The sequence below is a fragment of the Malaclemys terrapin genome, chromosome 4 (genome assembly GCF_027887155.1).
Source record: "Malaclemys terrapin pileata isolate rMalTer1 chromosome 4, rMalTer1.hap1, whole genome shotgun sequence".
Taxonomy (NCBI): Eukaryota; Metazoa; Chordata; order Testudines; family Emydidae; genus Malaclemys; species Malaclemys terrapin.
In genome coordinates, this window is record NC_071508.1 from 91780329 (window position 1) to 91788697 (window position 8369).

The window sequence follows — 8369 nt, forward strand, 5'->3', positions numbered from 1 at the left end:
TTAGATCAAAAAGCCAGGAACGGTAAAGTAAGACTTGAAAGTAAAATGCTAGGAGACAGCAGACAGAAGATTAAATCTATCACCACTGTACAAAAGAACTGTTTAAGTACCTAACATCACTGCAAAAGTCAATGTGAAATACTGGTTCTACTATTAAAACGGAGCCCCCTTGTTCTACAATACTAAATTACTAACATATCTTCACCAGAAAAATACGCTGGGTTTTCTGTTTGTTTGTTCTAACATTACAAGAATCATGCAAATCACAAGGGGCTGCTGATATGTATTTAGCATGGATCTGGTTCCACCATCTTTGGAAAGGCTTCAAATAATATTCTTAGAAGTTACTAGAACTTCTTTGCACAGAAGACCATTTTCATCTAGTAAGCAGTGAAATGCATCAGTGGTTGTTTTCCAAATATCAAGTGGAAGTAGGACGGAAAACTGGAAAGTCAAGCAAGTATTCCAGTAGCCTTAATGTATAAGACATTTATTTAAACCATATATAAGTTTAAAACCTATCACTGAGTTAAGAGTCCTGCATGCCTCCTCTTGATTTTGATTCTTTTGCATTCTTTTGTTCTTTACTTGTTTTCCTCTTTATTGTTTTCTTCCTTGTGTTTATTCTCCCATTTTCTCTGAAGCTACGTAATTGTTTAAATAAATGTATGCCGTTATAGTGTACCCTCCTAGATAGCAAAAAGATGTACCCAATCTAGTACAAAGGCTCTATTTAGTTGTAAATCATTCATTTAAATCATGGATTTTGATCAACTTTTCCATTTGTTCTTCAGTTATCTGCTAAAGAAAAGTGTCTTCTCATTGGTTAATAGAACCATTTAAACATGTTGATTTACAACTAAATAGAGCCTTTACACTAGATTGGGTACATCTTTTTGCTACCTAGGAGGGTACACTATAACTACATACATTTATTTAAACAATTATATAGCTTTAATATTTTCTGATTTTTATTAATTGTGCATTAGTATATTAAAAATGGCAAATTATATATTGCTTATTTGCTAATTAACTTTGTGCTCATAATTTGTGTCAAGCTGCATTAAGATGGTAATTGAAGTTTAATTAAAAACAAAACACTACATAATTTCTTATTAAACAAAACAAGCCCTTAATGTAGTACATGACCTACTGTGCCATACTTATAAAGCATGACCTCAAAAGTTAGAATTGGAGGAAAATCACGTTTCTTTATATAGAAAAGAAGCCTTTAATGCAAAAAGAAGAGCATGGACTGGAGTCTTAGTTGGCAATCCACACTGCAGTACTGGCTGATAATCAAATGAAGCACTCCTGTGTGAATTCAAAGTGGATCTGAGGTACATTACAGTATATTGAGCTCTTTAATGCAGACAAGAACTAAGAGTGTTCCATCCTACCCTGTTTCCCCGAAAATAAGACATCCTCCGAAAATAAGGCCTACTTACAGTTTTGCCTCTCGTTGTAATATAAGGCATCCCCCCGATAATAAGACCTCCCCGATAATAAGGCATCCACCGATAATAAGGCATTTTTCATTTCTGAAAAATAAGACATCCCCTGAAAATAAGACCTAGCGCATCTTTGGGAGCAAAAATTAATATAAGACACTGTCTTATTTTCGGGGAAACAGGGTATATAAGCACACACAAAAAAAAAAATTAACTAATGTAGCTATTTGGGTCAGATAATCTGTTGCCACTTTGGAGAACCTGTAACAACAAACAATGTATTGCAAGTAAATTTGTCACCTTTGGAATCCAGATATATTAACAACATATCAGAATGGCCATACTGGGTCAAGACCAATTGTCCATCTAGAGCAGTATCCTGTCTTCCAACAGTGGCTAATGCAAGGTGTTTCAAAGGGAATGAATGGAACAGGCAATCATCGAGTGATCCATCTGGTCGTCCACTGGAACTTTTGGCAAACATAAGCTAGGGACACAGAGCATGGGGTTGCATCCCTGACCATCTTGGCTAATAGCCATTGATGGACCTATCCTCTATGAACTCATCTAGTTCTTTTTTGACTGTTATGGTTTTGGCCTTCACAACATCCCCTGACAATGAGTTCCACAGGTTGACTATGCGTTGTGTAAAGAAGTACTTATTTTTGTTTGTTTTAAATGTGCTGCCTATTAATTTAATTCAGTGACCCACGGTTCATGTGTTATGTGAAGGAGTAAATAACACATTCTATATTCACTGTTTGGAGATATTATATTTGCAACATAAACTGATCTAAATTCATCCTTTGGTTATGTTCATGAAGCCACATCAACTTTGACAGGGTTATAAAGGCGTAACTTAGCGCACATTTTGGCCTATCATCGTTATCTGGTGAATCATATCAGAAACTGGCATAAGTAACTGATTATTGTATAGAAACTAGAGCAGGAAATCACCAGATTATAAACTCAATCAAAAAGAAGAACAGGAGTACTTGTGGCACCTTAGAGACTAACAAATTTATTAGAGCATAAGCTTTCGTGGACTACAGCCCACTTCTTCGGATGCATATATCCGAAAGCTTATGCTCTAATAAATTTGTTAGTCTCTAAGGTGCCACAAGTACTCCTGTTCTTCTTTTTGCGGATACAGACTAACACGGCTGTTACTCTGAAACTCAATCAAATTAATGTAACTGCAAAAGGTGTAATTTAAATCTAAATTAACTAGAAAGTCTTTTAGGCAAGCAAGAGGTTTCAGAAAATATTTTATATAGAAGTTATAATTGTGTAATCAACTGTACAGAAAAGCAATTTAGAGGGAAGGGTCAGTGGGTTTGGCAGGAGAAAACCCAAGTCCTTCACTCTTGCTGTGTACTAACAGGGATTTTTCAGGGGAAGAAAAAAAGAAAAGAGTAATTTTTCACCAGTCCTAAATTAACTTAAAAGTATGAGATTAATTGCCTTGAAGTGAAAAATCATCTTTGTAGCCTCAAACCAACTACAATATGGCAGTGGCAATTTAAACTGTCTCATGCTGCCCTGTTATTTTACTTCAACCCTATAATGGAAGGACCAACTCTCTAAGAAAGTAGTGTAGTCTCCATGCTCGTTAAATATTTCTCCGCTACTTACAGATCAGTAGTAGTGCTTACTGTTGTGATGGATTTGTGGACACCTGTCTAATGGAGACTAAAATGAACTCACCAACTTATTTCACACTCACTTCCATTTAGTGGTCTGATAAGTAATATCTTTCAGTCTCTACCAATTCAAGCATTATCTGTATACTGACCTAGATATGACAAGGCTTTGTACTCTGAGCCATGCAGTCCTCTCTTTAAAAATAATAAACCACTCTATAACCCCGATCCTTCAATTTACCATGTGCAGGCATACCTGCACAAAGCCCCACAGCAGTTCAGCTATCTACCTGGGCATTGCAGGATTAGGGCTTACAACAACCAGTGTGCACAAACAAGTGGAAAAAATTGTAAGAAGTTAGTTTTCACTCAAAACAGTGGTGATTATTTTTAAGTATATAGATAAATAGAATGTTCTTTTAATTGTATTTTTTAAAAGATGTATCAATGTATTATTTTCAGCAAATGTTATCATAAAGTCATTCATACACGCTCTATTCAGAGGGTCACCATAAGCCTGCTATATTTTTAACCACTCCTTACCCTCTCCATTCTGAAAGTTATAGAACAGGGTTATAAAGCAGGGAAAAGTCATGTTGTGCTTCCTGTCACAGCAACTGTGGCAGAAGGAAAATGAAACAGACAAGAATCATGCAGTTCTCATCAGTTTCACTCTATTACAAGCATCACCAAAAATGTACTATGTGCAGGAGTTCTCTGCAGGGGGCACTCACCCAGAGGCATAAATGAAACTGAGAGAATAAGCCAGGAGTGAAAGAGAGACAACAACAAAAACAAGTGAGGAAATAAGACACAGACAAGGGAGGAGGCTCATTTGAATTCAGAACCAAGTATTCTCTCTCCAGGTTGTTAATGTCTAGCAACCACCTTGAGCCAACTAAATAAACCATATAGACAGGCCCTATGGCCACCACTTTTTAGCTGGAGGGAGAGTTGCCCTGACTTTTTAAGGGGTGAGAAAAATGGGAAGGATGGTCTTTTGACTAGTGCACCAAGTCAGGAGATCTGGATTCTATTTCCGTCTCTGTCACAGACTTATTATGCATAACCTTAGGCAAATAACTTTATTTCCATGCCTGTTTTCTCATCTTAAACTTGAGATAATGAGGTGTAATGTTTGCAAAGCATTTTGAGATCATTGGATGGAAAGTGTTACAGAAAGAAAAAGATATTAATACTATAAAAGCGTGTCAAAGTGGGACAGTATTCCACCACCTTAAAAAAAAAAAGGTAACATTTTATAAGGGACATGCTCTCCTACCTTCTGTCGTATTCTTAACTCAAATTAGGTTAGTAATCCTTTCCCTACTTCTCTAGCCCTCCCATTTCCAACATGGGCTTTTCTGGAAGTAGTGGTTCTTGTGATGAACAAATGATACTTTTCTAGTGGACACAATTTTATTTAGGTCACTTTCATGTATCTACCCGATTTTCTGCACCCTCTTTTTCGTCTCTGTTCCTTTTCAGATTATTCCCTCCTATTATCCCTCTTGCTACTTTCTTCTTATCCCAAACCTCCATCATCCTTCTTATTCCCATCCCATTGCTACCCCTTCCTCAACTCACAGAAATAAAGAAAATGGAAAGGACTGCAATTTAAAAAAAAAATCCACATGAATATAATTGTTTGGGATACATCATATGACTGTAGCAGATTGTCCCGCTCTAATTTTCCAATTTATTGGAAAATGGAAGAGCACCCCCCATCATGGCCAGATTCTAACAGTCACATAGCAAAAATAAATAAATAAATAAATAAATAAAAACAACACCCACCCTTCAACCCCAAATCTATCAATTTAACCCAGAACACGTCTTAAAAAAAAGTCACAGTGGTTTAATATCTAGTCCCATCCACCTTCTCTAGGAACCCTAATAAGGACGAATGTGCCAATACCTCTGAGACTGAGAATTCCAATCACTAATCACGTTCTGAAAGAAAAATCCCCTTTGTTGGATTTTATCCCACAGCATAGGTCCAATAATGCTCTACCAACTTTGGATCCTCACTGTCAACTACAGAACCTGGATCGCCTTGCCATTCTCCCTCCCCACCCCAAACATCGTAGGGCTCACATGAACAGTGGAGTCTGATACACTGAATACTGGTAACACTGCTAGTAAGTATTGCTTCTAATAATTCCCAATAGGAAAGTATATCATAATGCCCAAGGGAGACAAAATTCATGAAATATCTCTGATCAGGACTGTACATCCAAGGGTGCACTCTCACAATCTGAAATTAGATTTTTGAAATATATCAAAATATTCTGCACTTTACGCTGCCATAACCTAACCTATGAAAATAAAGGAGCAAAGAATATACTAGAATGTGTGGCACACAGAGCTGCAAAGTACTAAATAGAATATGCAAGGTAAAAAAAAATCCATGTAACAAAAGGATGGAAAGAGTGGCTATAGCTCAACAATAAATGTCAGAAGAAAAGTGTTTCAGCAACACAGATGAAAAGCGCAAGAATCACCATCTAATTGAGAGTCCGGTTACATACAGGATGCCACATACAACCTACAAGAGGAGATGTGGCCCTGTTATGCCTGAGACTAGAGATGTTCTTGCTTCCTGACGTGTGTGTGTGTGGTTTCAGTTTGCGGTAGGGGCATGGCAGCGCTGTGATCTTCAGGACAGACTTCTGAGGAAGGCGTTCACCGTTGACAGTGGAGGCTTTGCACATTGACACACTGCTGTGGTTTCACCTGTTAGGGCTCCAGCAACACCGGAGGCCCAGGGAGAGCTGTATAGCTCAGATTGTGACCGAGATAAGCCAAAGGGACTGATCTGAAGCCCGAAGCTCCCTAGCTCTTCGACCCGCCCCTCTCATCCGCAGCCCCGAACCCCGTGGAGGTGGAGCCTCAGTGCTTCTCACTCCCTCAGCCACCCAGTCCGTGCGGAGCAGGGCGCCCTGCGCTTCTCGGGAAGGCTGTAAACTCGGGGTCCCATCTGCTCGACGGGGACATCGACAGCAGCAGGGCAGCTCCTGGCGAGGGGCCAGCCTCGCCGCAGCAAAGCCCCTTCCCTTCAGACTCCCCCGCGCGCTTAGGATCACTGAAGGGGCGATAGCTCCTCGCGCAGCCAGCGGAGAATGGCAGCCGCCTCCCGGAGCGGGGCTAGGTCAGGCCGCGCTCCCCGCGTCGGTGCCCGGATGCAGCCGGCGGCGGTGTGGCTATAGTGTCTCGACTCTGTCCCTATCTCCCTTCCGCCCCCCCGCAACGGGGCTCGGTCACGTGATCGCTCTCACGCCCCGCCCTGCGCCTGCTGTTCGCGTGCTCGCGGTAGCCGTTTCCCGGGGGCTGAGGAGGGGCCCAACCTGCGCGGGAACCGCAACTTCCTCACCGCGCCCCCTACCACCGCCCGGGGAGTAGCCCACCTCGCTCTCGCCTCAAAGGCGCCCCTGAGAATGGGAGGCCGAGCCGCCGCTGGCAGGCGCAGGGGAGAGCGATCCCGTGTGATTGGGCCGCTCAGCTCACGTGACATCCCTACCTCACGCCACCTCCTCGAATAAAACTTCAAAATGGGGGCGAAAATACCGGGCGGATCCCATCGCGCGCTCCGAGTTCCTACCTGCTTCCCGCCGCCAGCTCCACGCGGCGCAGGGTCACACCGCAACCCACGAACCCAGCTCGCAGCTCCTGAGGCCTTCGCGTGCCACGCGCAGCCTCTTCTCTCATTGGCTGTTGGCCTTGTCACGTGCTCTCACCCCCCCTCGCCTGGTGGGCCCGCCCCCACACCGTGGGACCTGAGCCTTCCGGCGCGAGGCAGCAGCCTGGAACAGGCGATGTTTGGCGCGCGCGCTGAGGCGAGAGAGGCCCCAGCGGACAGGCAAAGCAAGCGGGCCTCGCGACGGTCGCACAAGCGCCCTCCTGATTGGCTGTGTGACCAGTTCACGTAGTTTCCGTTCCTTCTCTTGACCACGCCCTTCCTGCCCCTCCCCTGCGCGAGGGAAACACGCTGTTCTCGCGTGGGCCAGACAGAACTCGTTCCTCATTGGTTGCCTGTAGGGCTCACGTGATTCTCTTCTTCCCCGGCATGCCCTGCCCCAAATAACGGCCTAGCCCCGTCACGTGGTCGCCCGCCGGGTGAGGAGGGGGAGGCGAGACTAGGCTCGGTGTGAGACGAGCTGGCAGGGAGCTGCCGAAGCTGTGGGCTGAGCCGATGGGCCGGGCGTGCTGAGCAGGTGTCTTCATGTGCCAGGTACCTGAATGCCTCAAGTCATTCCCCTCTTAGTCTCTTGCCGCGCCTGAGTCCTTCCTGGCATAGTAACCCCCCACTCTGCCCTTCTCTGGAGCGCCGCCGCTGGAAAGCCCAGCCTCTGCACCCCAGGAACGGCCATGGCACCCCTGCTAAAGCCGGAGATGACAGAGAACCCTCCTGGTGTCTCAGACACATCCCCCTGGCTGGCACTTCCGGGTAGATTTGTGGCGCCTGAATTCGAGGGGCTGCGTTACAAAACATAGGGATGAACATTCCAGAAGATCTGCAGCCTGGTCCGGGACTCCACTATCAATTGCAGAAACCAGTTTAAGGGAGTAAGGAATCAGGCTGCTGATGCTGAGCAGTGGATAGACTGCCCCAAAGCAGACTAGCTGGGGCTTTGCAAGAGAAGGACAGCTTTATGTTATAGCTCACGTACATTTATCAGATATGTAATATTAATGAGGAATCTCTTAACTTTTAAAAACACTTTATATATTGCATATGACTCTGTCATTTACACCAATAGTTACATATCCAGTAAGAAACAGAATGATCACAAGTTGGGGGGGGGTTGTTTGTTTGTAAAATACCTTTGTTGACCTACAGGTCCAAAAATCCACAATTCTCTGGTCCATGGTCGCTACTCCCTAGACCCGTCAACATACCAGATGGCAACACAGTGCACATAAGTAGCCCTGCTACTCCATGTTTGGGGGACAGCAAGGAAAGCCACTGCTTCACATACACCAACTGTGGTTCTCACAGATCAGTGTATGTGTAGCCACAACGGACTACATTTGTGCCCTCAGATAGACATAAATGTTTCCTCCCTTTCTAGTTTAAATTTTTTTTAAATTTTCACCCAGCTAATTTATGTTAAAAATTTGTATAACATTGCCTGTGGGGTTTTTTGCACATTGATTTTCTGCACTGTTTTCTCCCACTCAATAAAGATAATTTGATCTTCCAAAACCAGAACTTTATTAGTTCACAAAGAATTTTGCAGAATTCATAGCAGTACTCAAAGCACCACATAGTTCA

At 43.5% G+C, this 8369-nt stretch overlaps 1 protein-coding gene across 2 annotated transcripts in view; it reads right to left on the bottom strand.

Annotated features, from left to right (window-relative positions):
- The window catches only part of MGA (MAX dimerization protein MGA), an 85059-nt gene extending 77836 nt beyond the window's left edge, over positions 1-7223 (bottom strand). Inside the window, exon 1 of one of the 2 annotated variants that reach the window (XM_054026979.1) lies at positions 6696-7223. The gene's annotated coding sequence lies outside the window, so the exon portion shown is untranslated. Of the gene's footprint in view, positions 1-1448; positions 1758-6695 lie in introns of those variants that run through there. The other variant, XM_054026980.1, reaches the window with a different exon arrangement.
- Positions 7224-8369: the final 1146 nt, after the last annotated feature.